Below are 25,269 nucleotides of genomic sequence, written 5' to 3' on the forward strand. Positions count from 1 at the left end.
TCTTGTTTCTCTCCTCTCTCTAGTTCTCTCTCTCTAGTTCTCTCCTCTCTATAGTTCTCTCCTCTCTCTAGTTATCTCTCTAGTTCTCTCCTCTCTCTAGTTCTCTCACCTCTCTCTAGTTCTCTCCTCTCTCTAGTTCTCTCTCTAGTTCTCTCCTCTCTCTAGTTCTCTCCTCTCTCTAGTTCTCTCTACTTTTCTCTCCTTCTCACTCATCTCTCTAGTTCTCTCTCTCTCTAATTGTCTCTCCTCTCTAGTTCTCTCCTCTCTCTAGTTATCTCTCTAGTTCTCTCCTCTCTCTAGTTCTCTCTCCTCTCTCTAGTTCTCTCCTCTCTCTAGTTATCTCTCTAGTTCTCTCCTCTCTCTAGTTCTCTCTCTAATTATCTCTCCTCTCTGTAGTTCTCTCTCTAGTTCTCTCCTCTCTCCTGTTCTCTCACTAGTTCTCTCTAGTTCTCTCCTCTCTGTAGTTCTCTATCTAGTTCTCTCTCTCTCTAGCTCTCTCTCTAGTTCTCTCTCTAGTTCTCTCCTCTCTCTAGCTCTCTCTAGTGTTCTCTCTCTAGTTCTCTCCTCTCTCTACTTCTCTCTAGTTCTCTCCTCTCTACTTCTCTCTCCTCTCTCTAGTTCTCTCTCTATTTCTCTCCTCTCCCTAGTCTTTCTTTTCTCTAATACTGTCTATTTGTCTGTGACTTATATAGTAAGATAGAAAAAAAAGCCATTTTGAAAATGACTGCCTCTCTGTCTCTAGTTCTCGCTTCTCTCTCTACTAAATTGGGAGTTAGTTATCAGTATATTTGGCCAGGCCATGTTGCAGAGAGTGGGGGAAGGGTGGGAAGTGGTCAGGGCAAAGGAACAAAGACCTGGGGAAGAGCTACTAAAAGCAGCAAGGGAGGGGGTTAGAAACCAAGAGCCCTGAATCATAAAAGACTTAGCTGTTACACTACATTTTAATTTAATTTTTTAATTTATTTAAATGTTTAATAGTTTAATTTCATTTAATTTAACATTTTAGTCTAAGATCATTCTTTAAAAAATATATTAATACATCTATTTCATGTTAACTATAACTAAAGTTTAAAAGTTTAAATACATCTAGAACTAAAGTTTAAATGTCACAAATAAGCAGTTTTTCATTTATTGATCACTTTTTTTCATATCAAAATGAAACCAAATGACACATTTTCACATAAGGTATAAGACTTTAAAATCAGCATGTTACGTTTTTTTTTTACGTAGGCTACGCAACATTTACTACTAAGTCTGTGCGTAATGACCTTTTGTGAATCCAGTCCCAGAGCATGTTTGTAGTGTGACGGGTTTCGGTGAGTGGGTAGGTGGGGTTTTGTGCGAGGACTTCTGTTACGTCTTTATGTTCTACCCTATCAAAGTCCTAGACGGGACATGGTATTCGCATATCACCCAGCATCCATTGAAATTCTCTAAGGCAGAGCTTAGAACATTAGAACACACAAGGTAGTCATTAAATAATACAATATTCTCCCGACCAGTTTTAAATGTATATACAATATTATGTGACAATCTTTGAAGGGTGGTTTTTGAACCTCTGAAGGCCTGTTTGAGCCCTGTTTAACACTATCCATGAACAAAAACATCAGGGGGGTTGTGCCCTATATATAAGGGCTTCTCCTAACTCACAATTGTGCTTGCTTCGGCAGCACATATACTAAAATTGGAACGATACAGAGAAGATTAGCATGGCCCCTGCGCAAGGATGACACGCAAATTCGTGAAGCGTTCCTTATTTTGCCCCTATATATATGTATTTCCCCCTATTATTACCCATAAAACATATATTTTTTATATCAAATCAAATTTTATTTTATTTGCCACATGCGCAGAATACAACAAGCGTAGACCTTACAGTGAAATGCTTACTTACAAGCCATTAACCAACAATATAGTTTTAAGAAAAATAAGTGTTAAGTAAAAATTAGATAAGTAAAAAATAAAACAGACTACAACTCTTTGTTTTGACTGAGGATGTCTGTGTGCATCTTTCCTTTATCTCTTTACTGCTGTCTCTCTCCTTTCTCTACTGCTGTCTCCTTACTCTACTAGGCTACTGTGTCCTTTCCAGTTGTCTTTTTGTGTATGGGTGGTCCTGGGGATCGAACCCACTACCTTGGCGTTACAAGCGCCATGCTCTACCAGCTGAGCTACAGAGGACCTCTCTCTAGTTCTCTCCTCTCTCTAGCTCTCTCACTAGTTCTCTCTCTCTAGCTCTCTCCTCTCTATAGTTCTCTCTCTAGTTCTCTCGCTAGTTCTCTCCTCTCTCTAGCTCTCTCACTAGTTTTATCTCTAGTTCTCTCCTCTCTCTACTTCTCTCTAGTTCTCTCCTCTCTAGTTCTCTCTCTATTTCTCTCCTCTCCCTAGTTCTCTCACTAGTTCTCTCACTAGTTCTCTCTCTAGTTCTCTCCTCTCTCTACTTCTCTCTAGTTCTCTCCTCTCTAGTTCTCTCTCTAGTTCTCACCTCTCCCTAGTTCTCTCTCTAGTTCTCTCCTCTCTCTAGTTCTCTCCAGTTATCTCCTCTCTCTAGTTCTCTCCTCTCTCTAGTTCTCTCTCCTCTCTCTAGTTCGCTCTAGTTCTCTCCTCTCTCTAGTTCTCTCCTCTCTAGTTCTCTCTAGTTTTCTCCCCCCTCTCTAATTCTCTTTAGTTCTTTCCTCTCTCTAGTTCTCTCACCTCTCTCTAGTTCTCTCATCTCTCTAGTTCTCTCTCTAGTTCTCTCCTCTCTCTACTTCTCTCTAGTTCTCTCTAGTTCTCTCTCTAGTTCTCTCCTCTCCCTAGTTCTCTCTCTAGTTCTCTCCTCTCTCTAGTTCTCTCTCCTCTCTCTAGTTCGCTCTAGTTCTCTCCTCTCTCTAGTTCTCTCCTCTCTAGTTCTCTCTAGTTTTCTCCCCCCTCTCTAATTCTCTTTAGTTCTTTCCTCTCTCTAGTTCTCTCACCTCTCTCTAGTTCTCTCATCTCTCTAGTTCTCTCTCTAGTTCTCTCCTCTCTAGTTCTCTCTCTATTTCTCTCCTCTCCCTACTTCTCTCACTAGTTATCTCTCTAGTTCTCTCCTCTCTCTAGTTCTCTCCTCTCTCTAGTTCTCTCCTCTCTAGTTCTCTCTAGTTCTCTCCTCTGTCTAGTTCTCTCACCTCTCTCTAGTTCTCTCATCTCTCTAGTTCTCTCTCTAGTTCTCTCCTCTCTCTAGTTCTCTCTCTAGTTCTCTCCTCTCTCTAGTTCTCTCCTCTCTCTAGTTCTCTCTACTTATCTCTAGTTCTCTCTCCTCTCTCTAGTTCTCTCTAGTTCTCTCTCATGTTCTCTCTCTAGTTCTCTCCTCTCTCTAGTTCTCTCCTCTCTCTAGTTCTGTCCAGTTCTCTCCTCTCTCTAGTTCTCTCTCTAGTTCTCTCTCTAGTTCTCTCCTCTCTCTAGTTCTCTAGTTCTCTCTCTAGTTCTCTCCTCTCTCTAGTTCTCTCTCTAGTTCTCTCCTCTCTAGTTCTCTCTCTAGTTCTCTCTCTAGTTCTCTCCTCTCTAGTTCTCTCTCCCATCTCTCTCCCCTCTCTAGTTCTCTCTCTAGTTCTCTCCTCTCTCTAGATCTCTCTCTAGTTCTCTCCTCTCTCTAGTTCTCTCTCCTCTCTATAGTTCGCTCTAGTTCTCTCCTCTCTCTAGTTCTATCCTCTCTAGTTCTCTCTAGTTTTCTTCCCTCTCTCTAGTTCTCTCTAGTTCTCTCCTCTCTCTAGTTCTCTCTAGTTCTCTCCTCTCTCTAGTTCTCTCTCCTTTCTCTAGTTATTTCCTCTCTCTAGTTTTCTCCCCTCTCTAGTTATTTCCTTTCTCTAGTTCTCTCTCCTCTCTCTAGTTCTCTCTCCTCTCTCTAGTTCTCTCTCCTTTCTTTAGTTCTCTATCCTCTCTCTTGTTCTCTCCTCTCTCTAGTTCTCTCTTCTCTCTAACACTGTGTTTCTACTTCCAGTGTGTCTTTCTTTTCTCTAATACTGTCTGTTTGTCTGTGACTTATATAGTAAGATAGAAAAAAAAGCCATTTTGAAAATGACTGCCTCTCTGTCTCTAGTTCTCGCTTCTCTCTCTACTAAATTGGGAGTTAGTTATAAGTATCTTTGGCCAGGCCATGTTGCAGAGAGTGGGGGAAGGGTGGGAAGTGGTCAGGGCAAGGGAACAAAGACCTGGGGAGGAGCAACTAAAAGCAGCAAGGGAGGGGGTTAGAAACCAAGAGCCCTGAATCATACACTACATTTTAATTTAATTTTTTTATTTATTTAAATTTTTAATAATTTAATTTAATTTAATTTAACATTTTAGTCTAAGATCATTCTTTAAAAAATATATTAATACATCTATTTCATGTTAACTATAACTAAAGTTTAAAAGTTTAAATACATCTAGAACTAAAGTTTAAATGTCACAAATAAGCAGTTTTTCATTTATTGATCACTTTTTTTCATATCAAAATGAAACCAAATGACACATTTTCACATAAGGTATAAGATTTTAAAATCAGCATGTTACGTTTTTTTTACGTAGGCTACGCAACATTTACCACTAAGTCTGTGCGTAATGACCTTTTGTGAATCCAGTCCCAGAGCATGTTTGTAGTGTGACGGGTTTCGGTGAGTGGGTAGGTGGGGTTTTGTGCGAGGACTTCTGTTACGTCTTTATGTTCTACCCTATCAAAGTCCTAGACGGGACATGGTATTCGCATATCACCCAGCATGAATTGAAACTCTCTAAGGCAGAGCTTAGAACATTAGAACACACAAGGTAGTCATTAAATAATACAATATTCTCCCGACCAGTTTTAAATGTATATAAAATATTATGAGACAATCTTTTAAGGGTGGTTTTTGAACCTCTGAAGGCCTGTTTGAGCCCTGTTTAACACTAACCATGAACAAAAACATCAGGGGGGTTTTTCCCTATATATAAGGGCCTCTCCTATATTTAAATTGTGCTTGCTTCGGCAGCACATATACTAAAATTGGAACGATACAGAGAAGATTAGCATGGCCCCTGCGCAAGGATGACACGCAAATTCGTGAAGCGTTCCTTATTTTGCCCCTGTATAAATATATATTTATTTCCCCCTAGTATTACCCATAAAACATATATTTTTTTATATCAAATCAAATTTTATTTTATTTGCCACATGCGCAGAATACAACAAGCGTAGACCTTACAGTGAAATGCTTACTTACAAGCCATTAACCAACAATATAGTTTTAAGAAAAATAAGTGTTAAGTAAAAATTAGATAAGTAAAAAATAAAACAGACTACAACTAATGGCCACAACCACACAACTACTGACAACAACTCTTTGTTTTGACTGAGGATGTCTGTGTGCATCTTTCCTTTATCTCTTTACTGCTGTCTCTCTCCTTTCTCTACTTCTGTCTCCTTTCTCTACTAGGCTACTGTGTCCTTTCCAGTTGTCTTTCTCTCTACTACTGTTTCTCTCTCTCTATTTCTCTCTCCTCTCTCTGGTTGGCTCTCCTCTCTACTACTATGTCTTTCTCTCTCTAGTTCTCTCCTCTCTCTAGTTCTCTCTCCTTTCTCTAGTTATTTCCTCTCTCTAGTTTTCTCCCCTCTCTAGTTCTTTCCCCTCTCTTGTTCTTTCCTTTATCTAGTTCTCTCTCCTCTCTCTAGTTCTCTCTCCTTTCTCTAGTTCTCTATCCTCTCTCTTGTTCTCTCCTCTCTCTAGTTCTCTCTTCTCTCTAACACTGTGTTTCTACTTCCAGTGTGTCTTTCTTTTCTCTAATACTGTCTGTTTGTCTGTGACTTATATAGTAAGATAGAAAAAAAAGCCATTTTGAAAATGACTGCCTCTCTGTCTGTAGTTTTAGCTTCTCTCTCTACTAAATTGGGAGTTAGTTATAAGTATCTTTGGCCGGGATTAGAATCAACGACCTTTCGGTTACTGGCACAACGCTCTTAACCACTAAGCAACCTGCCGCCCAGGTTGCTTAGTGGTTAAAATGTAGTGTAACAGCTAAGTCATAAAAGACTTAGCCGTTACACTACATTATAGTCTAAGATCATTCTTTAAAAAATATATTAATACATCTATTTCATGTTAACTATAACTAAAGTTTAAAAGTTTAAATACATCTAGAACTAAAGTTTAAATGTCACAAATAAGCAGTTTTTCATTTATTGATCACTTTTTTTCATATCAAAATGAAACCAAATGACACATTTTCACATAAGGTATAAGATTTTAAAATCAGCATGTAACGTTTTTTTTTTAACGTAGGCTACGCAACATTTACTACTAAGTCTGTGCGTAATGACCTTTTGTGAATCCAGTCACAGAGCATGTTTGTAGTGTGACGGGTTTCGGTGAGTGGGTAGGTGGGGTTTTGTACGAGGACTTCTGTTACGTCGTTATGTTCTACCCTATCAAAGTCCTAGACGGGACATGGTATTCGAATATCACCCAGCATGCATTGAAACTCTCTAAGGCAGAGCTTAGAACATTAGAACACACAAGGTAGTCATTAAATAATACAATATTCTCCCGACCAGTTTTAAATGTATATACAATATTATGAGACAATCTTTTAAGGGTGGTTTTTGAACCTCTGAAGGCCTGTTTGAGCCCTGTTTAACACTAACCATGAACAGAAACATCAGGGGGGTTGTTCCCTATATATTAGGTCCCCTACTATACTCATGTTGTGCTTGTTTCGGCAGCACATATACTAAAATTGGAACGATACAGAGAAGATTAGCATGGCCCCTGCGCAAGGATGACACGCAAATTCGTGAAGCGTTCCTTATTTTCCCCTGTATAAATATATATGTATTTCCCCCTAGTATTACCCATAAAACATATATTTTTTATATCAAATCAAATTTTATTTTATTTGCCACATGCGCAGAATACAACAAGTGTAGACCTTACAGTGAAATGCTTACTTACAAGCCATTAACCAACAATATAGTTTTAAGAAAAATAAGTGTTATGTAATAATTTGCCATTTAGCAGACGCTTTTATCCAAAGCGACTTACAGTCATGTGTGCATACATTTTTGTGTATGGGTGGTCCCGGGGATCGAACCCACTACCCTGGCGTTACGTGCTCTACCAGCTGAGCTACAGAGGACCAAGTACAAATTAGATAAGTAAAAAATAAAACAGACTACAACCACACAACTACTGACAACAACTCTGTTTTGACTGAGGATGTCTGTGTGCATCTTTCCTTTATCTCTTTACTGCTGTCTCTCTCCTTTCTCTACTGCTGTCTCCTTACTCTACTAGGCTACTGTGTCCTTTCCAGTTGTCAAATCAAATCAAATTTGATTGGTCACATGCGCCGAATACAACAGGTGCAGACATTACAGTGAAATGCTTAATTACAGCCCTTAACCCACAGTGCATTTATTTTAAACAAAAAAAGTAAAAATAAAACAACAACAAAAAAAGTGTTGAGAAAAAAAAGAGCAGAAGTAAAATAAAGTGACAGTAGGGAGGCTATATATACAAGGGGGTACCGTTGCACCGTTGCAGAGTCAATGTGCGGGGGCACCGGCTAGTTGAGGTAGTAGAGGTAATATGTACATAAAAGCAGGGGGTTAGAAACCAAGAGCCCTGAATCATGTTTTGTTGTTTGTTTTTTAGCAGACGCTCTTATCCAGAGCGACTTACAGGAGCAATTAGGGTTAAGTGCCTTGCTCAAGGGCACATCGACAGATTTTTCACCTAGTCGGCTCGGGATTAGAACCAACAACCTTTCGGTTACTGACACAACGCTCTTAACCACTAAGCAACCTGCCGCCCAGGTCGCTTAATGTTTAAAATGTAGTGTAACAGCTAAGTCAAAAAAGACTTAGCCGTTACACTACATTATAGTCTAAGATCATTCTTTAAAAAATATATTAATATATCTATTTCATGTTAACTATAACTAAAGTTTAAAAGTTTAAATACATCTAGAACTAAAGTTTAAATGTCACAAATAAGCAGTTTTTCATTTATTGATCACTTTTTTTCATATCAAAATGAAACCAAATGACATATTTTCACATAAGGTATAAGACTTTAAAATCAGCATGTAACGTTTTTTTTTTACGTAGGCTTCGGCAGCACATATACTAAAATTGGAACGATACAGAGAAGATTAGCATGGCCCCTGCGCAAGGATGACACGCAAATTCATGAAGCGTTCCTTATTTTGCCCCTATATAAATATATATGTATTTCCCCTTAGTATTACCCATAAAACATATTTTTTTTTATATCAAATCAAATTTTATTTTATTTGCCACATGCGCAGAATACAACAAGTGTAGACCTTACAGTGAAATGCTTACTTACAAGCCATTAACCAACAATATAGTTTTAAGAAAAATAAGTGTTAAGTAATAATATGCCATTTAGCAGACGCTTTTATCCAAAGCGACTTACAGTCATGTGTGCATACATTTTTGTGTATGGGTGGTCCCGGGGATCGAACCCACTACACTGGCATTTCAAGCGCCGTGCTCTACCAGCTGAGCTACAGAGGACCAAGTAAAAATTAGATAAGTAAAAAATAAAACAGACTACAACTACTGGCCACAACCACACAACTACTGACAACAACTCTTTGTTTTGACTGAGGATGTCTGTGTGCATCTTTCCTTTATCTCTTTACTGCTGTCTCTCTCCTTTCTCTACTGCTGTCTCCTTACTCTACTAGGCTACTGTGTCCTTTCCAGTTGTCTTTGTCTCTACTACTGTTTCTCTCTATCTATTTCTCTCTCCTCTCTCTGGTTAGCTCTCCTCTCTCTAGTTCTCTCTCTTCTCTAGATTACTATTTTTCTTTCTACATATATATATAATCTCTCTCCTCTCTTATAATATGTTTCTCTCTCTCTTTCTCTCTCTCTAGTTCTCTCTCCTATTTCTATGTTCTCTCCCTTTCTCTCTCTAGTTCTCTCCTCTCTCTCACTCTAATTCTCTCTCCTCTCTGGTTGGCTCTCCTCTCCACTACTATGTCTCTCTCTCTCTCTCTCTCTCTCTCTCTCTCTAGTTCTCTCTCTATATATTATTGTGTTTATCTCTATATATATAATCTCTCTCCTCTCTTATAATATGTTTCTCTCTCTTTCTCTCTCTCTTTCTCTCTCTCTAGTTCTCTCCTCTCTCTAGTTCTCTACTATCCCTAGTTCTCTCTCTAGTTCTCTCTCTAGCTCTCCTCTCTCTAGTTCTCTCTCCTCTCTCTAGTTCTTTCTCCTCTCTCTAGTTCGCTCTAGTTCTCTCCTCTCTCTAGTTCTCTCCTCTCTCTAGTTCTCTATCCTCTCTCTAGTTCTCTCTCCTTTCTCTAGTTCTCTATCCTCTCTCTTGTTCTCTCCTCTCTCTAGTTCTCTCTTCTCTCTAACACTGTGTTTCTACTTCCAGTGTGTCTTTCTTTTCTCTAATACTGTCTGTTTGTCTGTGACTTATATAGTAAGATAGAAAAAAAAGCTATTTTGAAAATGACTGCCTCTCTGTCTCTAGTTCTCGCTTCTCTCTCTACTAAATTGGGAGTTAGTTATAAGTATATTTGGCCAGGCCATGTTGCAGAGAGTGGGGGAAGGGTGGGAAGTGGTCAGGGCAAGGGAACAAAGACCTGGGGAGGAGCTACTAAAAGCAGCAAGTGAGGGGGTTAGAAACCAAGAGCCCTGAATCATAAAAGACTTAGCTGTTACACTACATTTTAATTTAATTTTTTAATTTATTTAAATTTGTAATAGTTTAATTTCATTTAATTTAACATTTTAGTCTAAGATCATTCTTTAAAAAATATATTAATACATATATTTCATGTTAACTATGACTAAAGTTTAAAAGTTTAAATACATCTAGAACTAAAGTTTAAATGTCACAAATAAGCAGTTTTTCATTTATTGATCACTTTTTTTCATATCAAAATGAAACCAAATGACACATTTTCACATGAGGTATAAGATTTTTTAAATCAGCATGTTACGTTTTTTTTTACGTAGGTTACGCAACATTTACTACTAAGTCTGTGCGTAATGACCTTTTGTGAATCCAGTCCCAGAGCATGTTTGTAGTGTGACGGGTTTCGGTGACTGGGTAGGTGGGGTTTTGTGCGAGGACTTCTGTTACGTCGTTATGTTCTACCCTATCAAAGTCCTAGACGGGACATGGTATTCGCATATCACCCAGCATGCATTGAAACTCTCTAAGGCAGAGCTTAGAACATTAGAACACACAAGGTAGTCATTAAATAATACAATATTCTCCCGACCAGTTTTAAAAGTATATACAATATTATGAGACAATCTTTTAAGGGTGGTTTTGAACCTCTGAAGGCCTGTTTGAGCCCTGTTTAACACTAACCATGAACAAAAACATAAGGGGGGTTGTGCCCTATATATAAGGGCCTCTTCTGTGCTTGCTTCGGCAGCACATATACTAAAATTGGAACGATACAGAGAAGATTAGCATGGCCCCTGCGCAAGGATGACACGCAAATTCGTGAAGCGTTCCTTATTTTGCCCCTATATAAATATATATATTTTTCCCCCTAGTATTACCCATAAAACATATATTTTTTATATCAAATTTTATTTTATTGCCACATGCGCAGAATACAACAAGTGTAGACCTTACAGTGAAATGCTTACTTACAAGCCATTAACCAACAATATAGTTTAAAGAAAAATAAGTGTTAAGTAAAAATTAGATAAGTACAAAATAAAACAGACTACAACTACTGGCCACAACCACACAACTACTGACAACAACTCTTTGTTTTGACTGAGGATGTCTGTGTGCATCTTTCCTTTATCTCTTTACTGCTGTCTCTCTCCTTTCTCTACTGCTGTCTCCTTACTCTACTAGGCTACTGTGTCCTTTCCAGTTGTCTTTCTCTCTACTACTGTTTCTCTCTCTCTATTTCTCTCTCCTCTCTCTGGTTGGCTCTCCTCTCTACTACTATGTCTTTCTCTCTCTAGTTCTCTCTACTCTCTACTCTCTAGTTCTCACTCTTCTCTCTAGTTCTCTCTCTCTATAACCTCCCGAGTGGCGCAGTGGTCTAAGGCACTGCATCGCAATGCTAGCTGTGCCACTAGAGATCCTGATTCGAATCCAGGCTCTGTCGTAGCTGTCCGTGACCGGGAGACCCATGGGGCGGCGCACAATTGGCCCAGGGTAGGGGAGGGAATGGCCGGCAGGGATATAGCTCAGTTGGTAGAGCATGGTGTTTGAAACTCCAGGGTTGTGGGTTTGATTCCCACGGGGGGCCAGTATGAAAAATAAAAACGGAGGATGTGAGTGTTCTCTTTACTGCGGTCTCTCTCCTTTCTCTACTGCTGTCTCCTTACTCTATTAGGCTACTGTGTCCTTTCCAGTTGTGTTTCTCTCTCCTCTCTCTGGTTGGCTCTTCTCTAGATTACTATTTTTCTTTCTATATATATATAATCTCTCTCCACTCTTATAATATGTTTCTCTTTTTCTTTCTCTCTCTCTTTCTCTCTCTAGTTCTCTCTCCTATTTCTATGTTCTCTCCCTTTCTCTCTCTAGTTCTCTCCTCTCTCTCTAGTTCTCTCTACTCTCTCTAGTTCTCTCTCTTCTCTCTAGTTCTCTCTCTATGTTATTATGTTTCTCAATATATATATATAATCTCTCTCCTCTCTTATAATATGTTTCTCTCTCTTCCTCTCTCTCTTTCTCTCTCTCTAGTTCTCTCTCCTATCTCTATGTTCTCTCCCTTTCTCTCTCTAGTTCTCTCTCTTCTACCTCTAGTTCTCTCTCTAGTTCTCTCCTCTCTCTAGTTATCTCCTCTCTATAGATCTCTCTCCTCTCTCTAGTTCTCTCCTCTCTCTAGTTCTCTCTCCTCTCTCTAGTTTTCTCTCCTCTCTCTAGTTCTCTCCTGTCTCTAGTTCTCTCTAGTTCTCTTTCATCTATCTAGTTCTCTCCTCTCTCTAGTTCTCTCTCCTCTCTCTAGTTCTCTCTCTCTCTCTAACTGTCTCTCCTCTCTAGTTCTCTCTCCTCTCTCTCTAGTTCTCTCCTCTCTCTAGTTCTCTCTAGTTCTCTCCTCTCTCTAGTTCTCTCTCTCTCTCTAATTGTCTCTCCTCTCTAGTTCTCTCTCCTCTCTCTCTCTAGTTCTCTCTAGTTATCTCCTCTCTCTAGTTCTCTCTCTCTCTCTCTCTCTCTCTCTAATTGTCTCTCCTCTCTAGTTCTCTCTCCTCTCTCTCTCTAGTTCTCTCTAGTTCTCTCCTCTCTCTAGTTCTCTCCTCTCTAGTGCCCTCTAGTTCTCTCCTCTCTCTAGTTCTCTCTAGTTCTCTCTCCTCTCTCTAGTTCGCTCTAGTTCTCTCCTCTCTCTAGTTCTCTCCTCTCTAGTTCTCTCTAGTTTTCTCCCCTCTAGTTCTCACTACTAGAGAGTCCTCTAGTAGTGAGACATTGTGACACACTAGGCAGTGTAGAGATGCTCAATTGACTGAAGTTCTCCTTACTGCCACTAGATGGGAGTGTTGCATCAATAATGTCAATGGAATTGTAAAACATGTTTTAGGGGTAATATGGGGGAAATTAATAACAAAAAGAAATTATGCGATATTGGGGGGCTGTTTTCCTCCCAATCATTTTTTTTAAATATATTTTTTCCTTAAAAGAGGGAGCAAGAGGTGCGAAAAATAAGGAACGCTTCACGAATTTGCGTTTCATCTGCAACAAAAATACTGTTTGTTCTCAGTAGTGGAAGAGTGGGAAAAGAGGGGATTTTGCCAAATAAGGAGAAATTGGGAGGGGGGAAATGAGCACCCCTTTAAATGTAAACAATGCATACCTATGTAGCCATGGGACCTATGTAGCCATGGGACCTATTCAGATTTAGGAAATGTTCTCCTTTCCAACTCATAAGCGCCTGAGCAACAGCTCAAACGGCAAAGCTGCACCCCCACTTTCAAAATAGGGGTGCAAACGTATGTTTTTGCACCCCCACTTTTTTAAAACCAGAAAATGATCATGGTCCATTGGATAATTTGTCATTTTCAATGATTAGTAATACTTTGAGCTAGTCTGTATTAAAACAGATATGTCCATTTTATATACGATACAATAATTAACAGATTGCATTTTTCACTCCCGTCCCCCGTCGCCTCAAGATGAATGGTTTTGACCACTAAAGTTTTTGCTTTGCTCGCGCACACACAGGTTTGGTTCAATGCCGTTAAAAAGCATTAGTTGCATCACTGATGTTTAAAATGAAAAGGCACCTGCAAAATAAATGTTTAAATCTATTTTGTTGTGTTGTTGTTTCATTTGCCTCATCGTTTCATGTCTGATGGTGTTGGTCCAGTGAATGGTTTCTGTTGGGACAAAAACAGCCTATAGCCTAACACATTTAAATAAAAAAAAACTATTCCTTGTGTTTCGATGTGCAGCATTACAAAACTTTCTAGCCTATTGTTTTATTGGTTTTTACTTTCCTAAAATAATAATTGACCACCTCATGGTTCAGCTGTCGGAGATTTGAGCGCTAAATGCAGCAGGGCATTGCATGCGTAGGCCTACAGGCTTAGGATTCCACTGTATCATATGTAAAAAAAATATATATATATAAAGGAAGAGAAGCTTAGGCCTAGCCCCAGAGAGAGAGATAGAGATATGCAGGTAGCATGTTAAGAAACCGACATGCATTTCATTATCCTTGTCAGATAGGCTAGCCTACGGCTACTTCGTACATTTTCTATCCGAATATTTTTTACAAAGATAAGCATTATATTGCACGATTATAGGAGTAACTCTGGTAGGCCTAAAACATTATTTCTCACTGCAAGTTCAACTGTCAGTTGGTGCGACGGTGCGCACTGCCTTCATATCATTGTTCTGCAGTATAATAGGTTTATAGCCACACCAAACCAAACCTTCACAAACGTTTTGTAAACTTTAATAATAATAATAATAATAATAATATGCCATTTAGCAGACGCTTTTATCCAAAGCGACTTACAGTCATGCGTGCATACATTTTTTGTGTATGGGTGGTCCCGGGGATCGAACCCACTACCTTTATTAGGGTAATATCAAAAGTAAGTCAAGACAATTTTTATAGGGAAAATACGAGCAGGATATTATATTGCGGCAAACACAACATTGCAGTTGGAACTTAATTTGGCGAAAGAAAATGGCTCCGAATGAAACGAAACACTTGCAAACTGGTTTAAGACCCCCTAGAGAGTAAGCCTGGGGGCTAACATATGGAATCGTTTTAAGATGGTCATACCAAGGATCATTTTGCTATTTGAGTTTACATTTTTTGATGAAACATTGAATTTGGCCTTACTGCTATTAGCCAATAGAAACACTTTGAATAACAGATTCATACATGGAAAAACAGATAGTCCAAAAAAATATATCAAAAGGAAGTTTGTTTTGAAGTCTGTCCTATATCTGAAAGATATAAGAAAGATCAGGAAATTATTGTAAAAAATGTTTACACATATTTACCCCCCTTTTTTTCAAGAATGCCTGAATTGCTTCGCCTTGCTTTTCTAGTTGGCTGGATGCAAGTTTCACCATACAATGATCATATCTACAGGAGTGCACGTTTCACCATGGCACAGACCGTGGCGATACGTTGGCACATGAGAATTATTCGAATATGGCAAATATTAGTACATTCTTGCATTCTATCCATGCTGGCTTTCGTGGGCTATCATAGACATGAAACCGATAGGTGTGAGGTTTTTTTATGTGATGTCATTATGTCCAGCTATCAACACAAAATAGTTCAATGGAAACGAACCATAGCAGGGAATTGTCGCATCATTTTTCTATGCAAACTTTCTAAATGTCAACAAAAAAATCACTGTACAAGTTAATGGAAACACAGCTACTGATCAGCTAGGTAGAAATAAGATTTTAAACATTTTGATGCTATATTTATAATTTATCTAAAATATATGCAACAAATGTTCCACCAACAGGTTTCTGTGCCATCACACAACCAATAAGCAAAGCATGCAGACTTTGGGCTCTTCAACATCATAGTTTGCATTTTCAACAACACAATCAAATAGACAACACCAATCTCTACAAACAGAAAATAGGCCTACATCCTGGCTGATATGCCGCCCTAGGTTTCACCCAAAACATTGCCGCCCTCCTCCTATCCCCGCAAAGTAGAATAGTAGCCTAGGCTATATGTTGCCCGCAATGTACTTTTGTGAATGCCTATCCATGTGGTAGCCTGCCGTTTCTAAAACAGGCAGCTAGTTGCATTGGCTTAATAGTTCTGATACCTGACAAAGACTGAAGACTCATAATTTTGGCTGTTCAAGCCCTGAATATCAGATACCATAGGCGGCGCATCCTAAAGAAGATTGAAATGAATTTGCCTAAATTATATAATTCCTCCTATCTTTACATAAATAAATAAAATAATTCAAAATACTTCACCAGAGGAGGATTAGCTTCTTTAAAAAAATAGCTGTGGATTGTTTCAAATCACAAGAGTGTAGGCTTATGCCTATTTTGGAAGCCTGTAATTTGAGCAGCAGGCATGGCAATTATTGCGTTGTGGCTGTCAGTGAAAAGCATCAACAAATATGTGTGAAGGTAAAATGTGTCTTGAGTATAATTTGAAAACGTTGAGACAAGAAGCAGGGGAGCGGTTAAGAGCGTTGGGCCAGTAACCGAAAGGTCGCTGGTTCAAATCCCCGAGCCGATGGTGAAAAATTAGCTGTACATTTGTTTAAATCTCTGCCCCATGGCAAAATGAGTAGAATTTCATGGGGGACTCAGTCGGGTTCTTAACTTACTGTTGAGAGTTAGAATAGTAGAATACACAAGGTACAAGTTGGAAATTTGGTTGTGCATAGGGCTGTTGCAGTGACCGTTGAGACACGGTCATTTCCTTTTATGCACTCTGGACATGCATTGGTAGTAGGCTACCCAACTCACTAACGACTATCAGGTCGCAAATGGCCTCGTACTCTGGCCTCTATTGTCCCTCTAACCACTCTGACATCAATGCAAATGCAATCGAAAATCACATCAAACACATCATCAAAACAGCATTGTGCTTTTAAAACTCACCTCACTGTGATTGATCAATTTGAAGAAAGAAGTTCAACAACAGGTTGAAACTGAGTGGAAAACATGGTCGATGTGGATGTTGTTTCAAAGCCTAACACAATGAAATGGACAGCGCTTTCTAAGGTGATGATTAATTCCAAAAACCCATATGCATATTAGAGTTCATGCATACGCATAGGCCTATATATTAGTCCAATAATGATCGTGCCGTTATACAATATATAGCCTACCGCATATTACCCACAGCAGTAAAAAAAAAAAAAAAAACTGATGGTCTAGCCTGTACTCCAAAATTAAACAAATTGTAGTAAGGGCCTTTGAGTGTGGACTGTATTATTATGCATACTGGATGGACTGGTTACCTTAGCCTACGCTCCAAACTTTATATCAATGAGTCTGGGAGAGAACTTATAGGCCTAGTCGATGCTGTTGGTTCATTGATTAAGTAGGGCGGCTACAGAGTTAGCCTGCAATTATAGTGAATTTGCATTTGATTTTGAATAGCCTAGTACAGTGGTCACCAACCTTTTCTGAGTCAAGATCACTTTTTGAGTCAAAATGCAAAGCCAATTTTTTTTTTTTACATTACTGAAAAAACATAAGCCTATGCAACATTAACCAATTAAAAACAGTTATGTAGCAATGAGGTTTGTGTAGGAAGCTATTGGCCCAATACATTATCACTACACTTGAATTGCCCTGCCAATGTTGTTCTTCTCAGACCATTTTGAAATGATTTTTCAACTTGTTAGGTATATGATCACACTGGTAATAGATCATTTGTTGTATTACTTGTGAGGCACAGCTGAGTGAACATAATAATTAGCTTTTCTTTTACTGAACTGATGGCCTTCATCTGATGGTCAGTCTGAGGGGAGGGAGGGAACAGCGCGGTGAGGCTGCCTCTCACCCAACTCACCGTCCCTCCTCTCTCCCTCCCTCCCTCTGCTGAGAAAAGGGGACACAGTCTTCCAGCTGATGGCGAAACTTAAGTCGCACTGCATTATTTCTGCCTCATGCACCAATTCATGTTGTTACTCCAATGACAAGAGAAAGTGAAATATTTTCATAGTTAATAGGCTGACACATCATCCATATTTGTCTCCGTCTGAAAATCGTCCCACTCCTAAAAAGTAGGCTATAAAAATAGCTCAAGATGAAAGTGCAAGTCTCTCCTTTTAGGAGTGGGACGATTTTCAGACGGAGACAAATATGGATGATCGATATTTATTTCTAGGCAATGTATTAAACTATAGCCTAATCATATTTAGGAATTACATTTCCTTGGAAAGATAACTGCCCCGTGCTTCTCTGCCCATGCATTGATCTCGCAGGTATGGCAACTGAACTTGAAGCAGCAAGAATAATGACCGAGGACACTTGCACTTTCTCTTGAGCTATGTTTTGTATATAGAATATAGCCTACCTTTTAAAAGGAAGATTTGCAGGCAGAGACAAATACATGTGTAATCAATATTAATTGAAAATGAATAGGCGCAACGCTCGCTCGACTTTTCCTTTTCAATGACGATGACATATTTTGATTGCACCTCGACTCACGTTGGTTGAACGCCCTCCACTTCTTTCCATTATCAACATTTATTTACAGACGTTGTAGTAAACTATAGTCTAATCATGTTTAAGTCGTGGCATGGACTCTACAAGGTGTCGAAAGCGTTCCACAGGTTAGCTGGCCCATGTTGACTCCAATGCTTCCCACAGTTGTGTCAAGTTGGCTGGATGTCCTTCGGGTGCTGGACCATTCTTGATACACACGGGAAACTGTTGAGCGTGAAAAACCCAGCAGCGTTGCAGTTCTTGACACAAACTGGTGCACCTGGAACCTACTGCCATACCTCGTTCAAAGGCACTTAAATATTTGTTCTCACCCTCTGAATGGCACACATACACAATCCATGTCTCAATTGTCTCAAGGCTAAATTTCATGACCGCTACAGCCCTATTTGTGCATCAGCAATTTTTATATTCTTATGTAAGTCTTTTGCATGACAATAACCAGCTGACAAAATCTATTGACCGCCACAGCCCTAGTTGTGCATCAGCAATTTTTCAATTTTTATGTCAGTCACTGACAGTCACTTAATTAGCCATATCAGCGAACAATTTTTTGATTGGAAAGTTAGTCTAGCCAGCTATCTGAACTTGTAGTAATCATGGCCGAATACTGACCAGGCACGCAGGGCACATGCCCAGGGGCTCTGACCTCCAGGGGGCCCCCATTGATTTTGTTAGTCACTCTCACTCAGATATCATTAACATGGCGTAAGTTATGGCAAAATGTGTAGAATTGCAGGAAAATACCTTTAAAACTGAAAAAATCTCTCCTACCCATGGCAAAATGGGTAGAATTTCAGGAAATTAGCCGTGAAACTGCACATTTTTTCTTTCTGCCCCATGGCAAAATGTGTAGAATTGCAGGAAATGTACTTTAAAACATACACTTTTCTCTCTGCCAGCCCGTCTGGTGTTCAACCTTCCCAAGTTCTCTCATGTCACCCCGCTCCTCCGCACACTCCACTGGCTTCCAGTTGAAGCTCGCATCTACTACAAAACCATGGTGCTTGCCTACGGAGCTGTGAGGGGAACGGCACCTCCTTACCTTCAGGCTCTGATCAGACCCTACACCCAAATGAGGGCACTACGTTCATCCACCTCTGGCCTGCTAGCTCCCCTACCTCTACGGAAGCACAGTTCCCGCTCAGCCCAGTCAAAGCTATTCACTGCTCTGGCACCCCAATGGTGGAACAAGCTCCCCCACGACACCAGGACAGCGGAATCACTGACCACCTTCCGGAGACACTTGAAACCCTACCTCTTTAAGGAATACCTGGAATAGTATAACAGTAATCCTTCTAACCCCCCCATTAAAAAAAGAAAAAAATATATTAGGTGGTTGTCCCACTGGCTATCCTAAGTTGAATGCACCTATATGTAAGTTGCTCTGGATAAGAGCGTCTGCTAAATGACTTAAATGTAAATGTAAATATTGCTGTCCATCAATGATTCCCAACCAAATTTACTGAGCTTGAGCAATTTTGACAAAACAAAGGATGTACTGTATGTTGCCCTAAGAGTTGTGGGAAGTTGGTAGAATCGTATTCAAGAAGATGTACAGATGTAATGGCTGCCAACTGTGCTTTCACCAAGCATTTTCTCTGGGTTGTGAAGACATAAGCAATCAATACATCCTCATTTTATATTTACAATTAATTTAGAAAATGTTCTATGACTTTCTTTCCCTTTTGAAAATGTGGAGTTGGTTGTGTAGACCGGTTAAACTTTTAAAAAAATCCCTTTTTAGATTTAATGTGAAGACCGTGCAAGGGGTATTTTGACTTTCACTAGCGACTGTAAGTAACAAAGTCCACTTACTTTAGGCAGTGATGCACACACTAAAGGAGTCCATAGTTAAGGTGTCCAGAGGTGCTAATCCAAGGATGGAGAAGTCCAATGGTGAAAGGGAGCAGCACAGAGATATATCTGGTGATCAGAATCATAGTTCCCGGGCTACATGGCAACCAATCAGAGGTCAGTTTGCCAAGGTCAGGGAGGTGAGAGAGTTCTACAGCCTGACACCTTGGCACTGGAAGAAGGAGAGAGTATCAGTGTAGGCTGCAGAAATTGATATGTGTTGGGGAACCACATGGGGTTTTCCACAGCTGCCCCAAAATGTATTGTGGAATTGTGCATTTTTTATTAAACAAATCCTCGCTGTGATGATTAGCTGGCTATCTCGTGTGTCACTGCCCCTTCAAGTCCAGTGTTGGAGCATCTCGCTGCCCCTTCAGCATAACTGGAGTGACGCAGACAGGCACACAGAGGAAGGGCTGAGCTGAAACCAGGAGATGAGTCCAAAACAAGGTCGGAGGAGGTTCCACGACAAGATCAGGCCCTAATTGTGGAGGCCAGGAGGGCCCCATTGGCAGAGGCAGGGAAGGAGAACAGGTACTGTGTCGGCAGCTCTCCAACAGAGGCAGGAAGCTGCGTGGAACCTGGAACAGGAAGCAGTGTGGACCCAGGGAGCAGTGTCGAGGACCCGGGGGTGGCGAGCTGCGTAGACCCAGGGACAGGGAGCGGCATGGCACCCGGTACGGGACTCTGGACAGGGAGCACACAAGCTGGCGAGGAGCCCAGGACAGGATGCTGGACAGGAGAACAGGGTCCTCATTTATAAACGTTACAAAATATACTCTAAAACATGCCTGCGCCATTTTTCACGCAAAAGTTGGCATTTATGAAACTCAACTTGGCGTGAGAATGTCCTTAGCTCCATGCAAACTTCAGACCATGCAAACGCACATTTTCTAGTGGTTTAAGTATTGTATTGCAAGCAGGCAAGTTAGTATCTTGTGCAAATGGGGGATGAATAAGGGGGGGATATGAATACAAAAAAAACGAAAACATAATAGGATGCAGCCATTTAGTAATAAGAGCGAAAATCTATATGTTTATTTTGGAAATTTCATTTTCATAACCATTGCAGAATAAATACCTTAATTTATTTTGGCTGTGATGGGTTCATATTCCCGAAGTAGCCATACAACAAATTACCATGAACATCTCTCATTTAATTGGGCCTATAGTAGCCAAGTAACTAGATAGGCTATGTATTTCAAGTTTTGCTGTATGCAATCCCATAAACGGGTTAGCTGATGGGGCCGTGTGTTGTTATGATTCTGGACGGTCAGATAGCTAGCAACAAGGACAAGAAGCTGCCATGTGGGGAATCGTAGGTGGCTCGTTTCAGTTCGTTGTATCTTGTTATTGATACCATGTCTTGTTTCGAAGGTGTTTTGACTCATGTCATGTCTATGCTAATATGGCAAAAATTCACTAGCTAGCTAACCAACAACTGTAACAATGTATTTGAGAGACAACAAGTGCTCATTGTGCAAATGTATTTATATTTTAAAGAACATTTGAAGAGGATATAGTTTACCTGTTGTCAACAATCCTTTGATTCTATGCCAACCCTATCTGTTTTTTTCCACGGTTGCGCATGCATCGGGTTTGTTGCTAAACAACCTACCCGTCTATAGGCAGTGCGGTTTACAATATAGCCTACAGTCAAATTTAACAGGTGAACATGCAGACAGTCGGTCTTTCACTACATATATATATATTTTGTGATATCCAATTGGTAGTTACAGTCTTGTCCCATCGCTGCAACTCCCCTACGGACTCGGAGAGGCGAAGGTCGAGAGCCATGCGTCCTCCGAAACACGACCCTGCCAAGCCGCACTGCTTCTTGACACACTGCTCGCTTAACTCGGAAGCCAGCCGCACCAATGTGTCGGAGGAAACACTGTCCAGCTGGTGACCGAAGTCAGCTTGCAGGTGCCCGGCCCGCCACAAGGAGTCACTAGAGCGCAATGGGACAAGGAAATCCCGGCCGGCCAAACCCTCCCCTAACCCAGACGATGCTGGGCCAATTGTGCACCGCCTCATGGGTCTCCCAGTCACAGCCGGCTGTGACACAGCCTGGGAACGAACCTGGTTGATGTTTTACTTTTAAGTATGTATGCTACTACTGTATGTAGCCCACTGGCGTACCGGACACCCCCGCAGCCTCAGCAAGGTGTGGGGCCCACAAGCTCTGGGGGCCCATGCGCCTGTTATCAATGTCTTTTTTTAAAAATGTAATAAATCATTTTGACAGTAACCCTCCAAAAAGTAATTCATAAACCTTTTTAATTTCCATATGTACTAGGAAGCTAAGTGTTTGTGTCTTGGGCTTCAGGAATGCGACTCAAAAAGTGTCTCGGTGAACAAAAGCCGTGATTAAGGCTTTGATGGTGCCAGTGTAATGATTGGAGCTTACTCAGGTGTTCAAAAGCGCATATCAGACCGAGAGCCTAATGCGTCTTAGGGAGTTCTTTGAGTTTTAGTTTAGAAAACAGTCTCTCCGCAGAAGCGACAGTTACAGGGATGGTTAAAAACAGCTTGATTGCCATAGCAACATCAGGGAAACAGAAGGGAGTGGCGTTTCAAATACAGCAGTTCTGCAACATCTTAACATGAGCCTCTCATTCTCAAAGAGATGAACTGTATAGGAAGCTCTGGTGACAGGTCGTCTAGATACTGGACAGCCAATAAATTGGCAGATGCAAACAGATTATCATCTTTAGTGGCTACTGGTGAACCGGCGTTTGAGTTGTGTGGTTGCAATATCAACAGTCCGTTATCTCTGGTATATCTTGGCATGCATCATTCAAGACTAAGTTTAAATTGTGTGCAGCGCAATGGACATATACTGCACAATATCTCAGAAGCCCAGGGGAGTCTCAAGTTGGATTTAATTTAATTGACCTTGATTGCAGTCCATTTGTGTAAGTTCAACAATAAATAGTGGCAAAATGTATAATATAATGCACAATGTCTCAGAAAAGACTGTCTGGGTTGGCAGTACTCAGTATAGAAAACAGTCAGGCCCACATCCTGGACCTACAGGCCGTGGTGAAAACATTTGCACACAAAAAAGGAGGACTTCAGGAGACCAGGGGGAGTCTCTGATGTTGGATTACATTTTATTTAATACAATTTACATTGAATATTGCAGACCATTTGTGTAGGCTATTAGCCAGACAAAATCTGACTGAGTAGTACCTGAATTTATGCTCAAGCAGACTACCTTTTTCCTCATTGTTAGGCTATTTGATGCGTAATTTTTATAAAAAGTTTATAAATAAAATAAAATAGCAGCTAAATACTGTAAATAGCTATAGATAGTAGGCTACACTGCATAATGAAACAAAGTAAGCTAGTGTTTTGAGGGTGGACTGACTGTATTTTTTGGCATTACTAGACCGGTTTTATGCACAACAACTTTCTATCCAAGCTGGGAGAGAGCGTGAGGACGGCTCAGTCATGCGGGTTCATGTACAATCTGCAATGTTTGAATTTCCAACTGTAATTACTGAACAAGTAATTACATTATTGTCGCCAACCAGCAGTCTAAAAATGGCAGCATTGCGACACCGTGTATAGCTTCGTGAAATGTTAGTCTTAACATGAGAAAATGACGACTAATTAGATCTACCAATAAACATTAAGATCCATTAGCTAAAGCAAAGTTATGCAAACACATTTGCGTCCTCGGAACTGAAGGCTTACAGTGCGCAACAAAACCACTGTTACACTGTACAACTTTTATACTGTTATACTGAAACATAAATAAAGTAACTGTAAACTGTTCTCTGAAAACTTGAGTGTGCATAACTATTCACCCCCCCCCCCCAAAGTCAATACTTTGTAGAGCCACCTTTTGCAGTAATTACAGTTGCAAGTCTCTTGGGGTATGTCTCTATAAGCTTGGCACATCTAGCCACTGGGATTTTTGCCCATTCTTCAAGGCAAAACTGCTTCAGCTCCTTCAAGTTGGATGGGTTCCGCTGGTGTACAGCAATCATTAAGTCATACCACAGATTCTCAATTTGATTGAGGTCTGGGCTTTGACTAGGCCATTCCAAGACATTTAAATCTTTCCCCTTAAACCACTCGAGTGTTGCTTTAGCAGTATGCTGGAAGGTGAACCTCCATCCCAGTCTCAAATCTCTGGAAGACTGAAACAGGTTTCCCTCAAGAATTTCCCTGTATTTAGCGCCATCCATCATTCCTTCAATTCTGACCAGTTTCCCAGTCCCTGCCGATGAAAAACATCCCCACAGCATGATGCTGCCACCATCATGCTTCACTGTGGGGATGGTGTTCTCGGGGTGATGAGAGGTGTTGTGTTTTGCACCAGGCATTTTCCTTGATGGCCAAAAAGCTCAATTTTAGTCTCATCTGACCAGAGTACCTTCTTCCATATATTTGGGGAGTCTCCCACATGCCTTTTGGCGAACACCAAACGTGTTTGCTTATTTTTTTCTCTCTTCCGTAAAGCCCACCTCTGTGGAGTGTATGGCTTAAAGTGGTCCTATGGACAGATACTCCAATCTCCGCTGTGGAGCTTTGCAGCTCCTTCAGGGTTATCTTTGGTCTCTGATTAATGCCTGGTCCATGAGTTTTGGTGGGCGGCCCTCTCTTGGCAGGTTTGTTGTGGTGCCATGTTCTTTCAATTTTCTAATAATGGATTTAATGGTGCTCCATGGGATGTTCAACGTTTCGGATATTTTTTATAACCCAACCCTGATCTGTACTTCTCCTCAACTTTGTCCCTGACCTGTTTGGAGAGCTCCTTGGTCTTCATGGTGCCGCTTGCTTGGTGGTGCCCCTTGCTTAGTGGTGTTGCAGACTCTGGGGCTTTTCAGAACAGGTTTATATATACTGAGATCATGTGACACTTAGATTGCACAAAGGTGGACTTTATTTAACTAATTATATGACTTCTGAAGGTAATTGGTTGCACCAGATCTTATTTAGGGGCTTCATATTAAAGCTCCACTTTTCTATTATTTATTGTTTAGAATTTTTTGAAACAAGTAATTTTTTTCATTTCACTTCACCAATTTGGACTATTTTGTGTATGTCCATTACATGAAATTCAAATAAAAATCCATTTAAATTACAGGTTGTAATGCAACAAAATAGGAAAAACGCCAAGGGGGATGAATACTTTTGCAAGGCACTGTATCTGTACGGTCCCTCAGTTGAGCAGTGCATTTCAAACACATATTCAACCACAAAGACCAGGGAGGTTTTCCAATGCCTCGCAAAGAAGGGCACCTATTGATATATGGGTACAAATAAAAAAATCAGACATTGAATATCCCTTTGAGCATGGTGAAGTTAGTAATTACACTTTGGATGGTGTATCAATACACCCAGTCACTACAAATATACAGGCGTCCTTCCTAACTCAGTTACCGGAGAGGAAGGAAACCGCTCAGGGATTTCACCATGAGGCCAATGGTGACTTTAAAACAGTTACGTTGTTGAATGGCTGTGATAAGAGATAACTGAGGATGGATCAACAACATTGTAGTTACTCCACAATACTCACCTAATTGACTGAGTGAAAAGAAGAAAGCCTGTACAGAATAAAAAATATTACAAAACATGCATCCTGTTTGCAACAACACACTAAAGTAATACTGCAAAAAATGTGGCAAAGCAATTCACTTTATGTCCTGAATACAAGGTGTTATGTTTGGGGCAAATCCAATACAACACATCCAATACAACACTCTCCATATTTTCAAGCATAGTGGTGGCTGCATCATGTTATGGGTATGCTTGTAATCGTTAAGGACTGGGGAGTTTTTCAGGA

At 40.3% G+C, this 25,269-nt stretch overlaps 5 non-coding genes across 5 annotated transcripts; all 5 read left to right on the forward strand.

Moving 5' to 3' along the window:
• Window positions 1-1,654: 1,654 nt before the first annotated feature.
• On the forward strand, window positions 1,655-1,761 carry LOC121581710. The gene has a single exon (XR_006003245.1). It is a non-coding gene; the product is annotated as a U6 spliceosomal RNA (small nuclear RNA).
• A 3,190-nt stretch (window positions 1,762-4,951) lies between these two features.
• Window positions 4,952-5,058, forward strand: LOC121581709. The gene has a single exon (XR_006003244.1). It is a non-coding gene; the product is annotated as a U6 spliceosomal RNA (small nuclear RNA).
• Window positions 5,059-6,678: 1,620 nt separating this feature from the next.
• Window positions 6,679-6,785, forward strand: LOC121581735. Its single transcript, XR_006003269.2, has one exon. It is a non-coding gene; the product is annotated as a U6 spliceosomal RNA (small nuclear RNA).
• Window positions 6,786-8,076: 1,291 nt separating this feature from the next.
• LOC121581712 lies at window positions 8,077-8,181 on the forward strand. The gene has a single exon (XR_006003247.1). It is a non-coding gene; the product is annotated as a U6 spliceosomal RNA (small nuclear RNA).
• Window positions 8,182-10,385: 2,204 nt separating this feature from the next.
• Window positions 10,386-10,492, forward strand: LOC121581711. The gene has a single exon (XR_006003246.2). It is a non-coding gene; the product is annotated as a U6 spliceosomal RNA (small nuclear RNA).
• Window positions 10,493-25,269: the final 14,777 nt, after the last annotated feature.

This window comes from Coregonus clupeaformis, chromosome 14 (genome assembly GCF_020615455.1).
Source record: "Coregonus clupeaformis isolate EN_2021a chromosome 14, ASM2061545v1, whole genome shotgun sequence".
Classification (NCBI taxonomy): domain Eukaryota; kingdom Metazoa; phylum Chordata; class Actinopteri; order Salmoniformes; family Salmonidae; genus Coregonus; species Coregonus clupeaformis.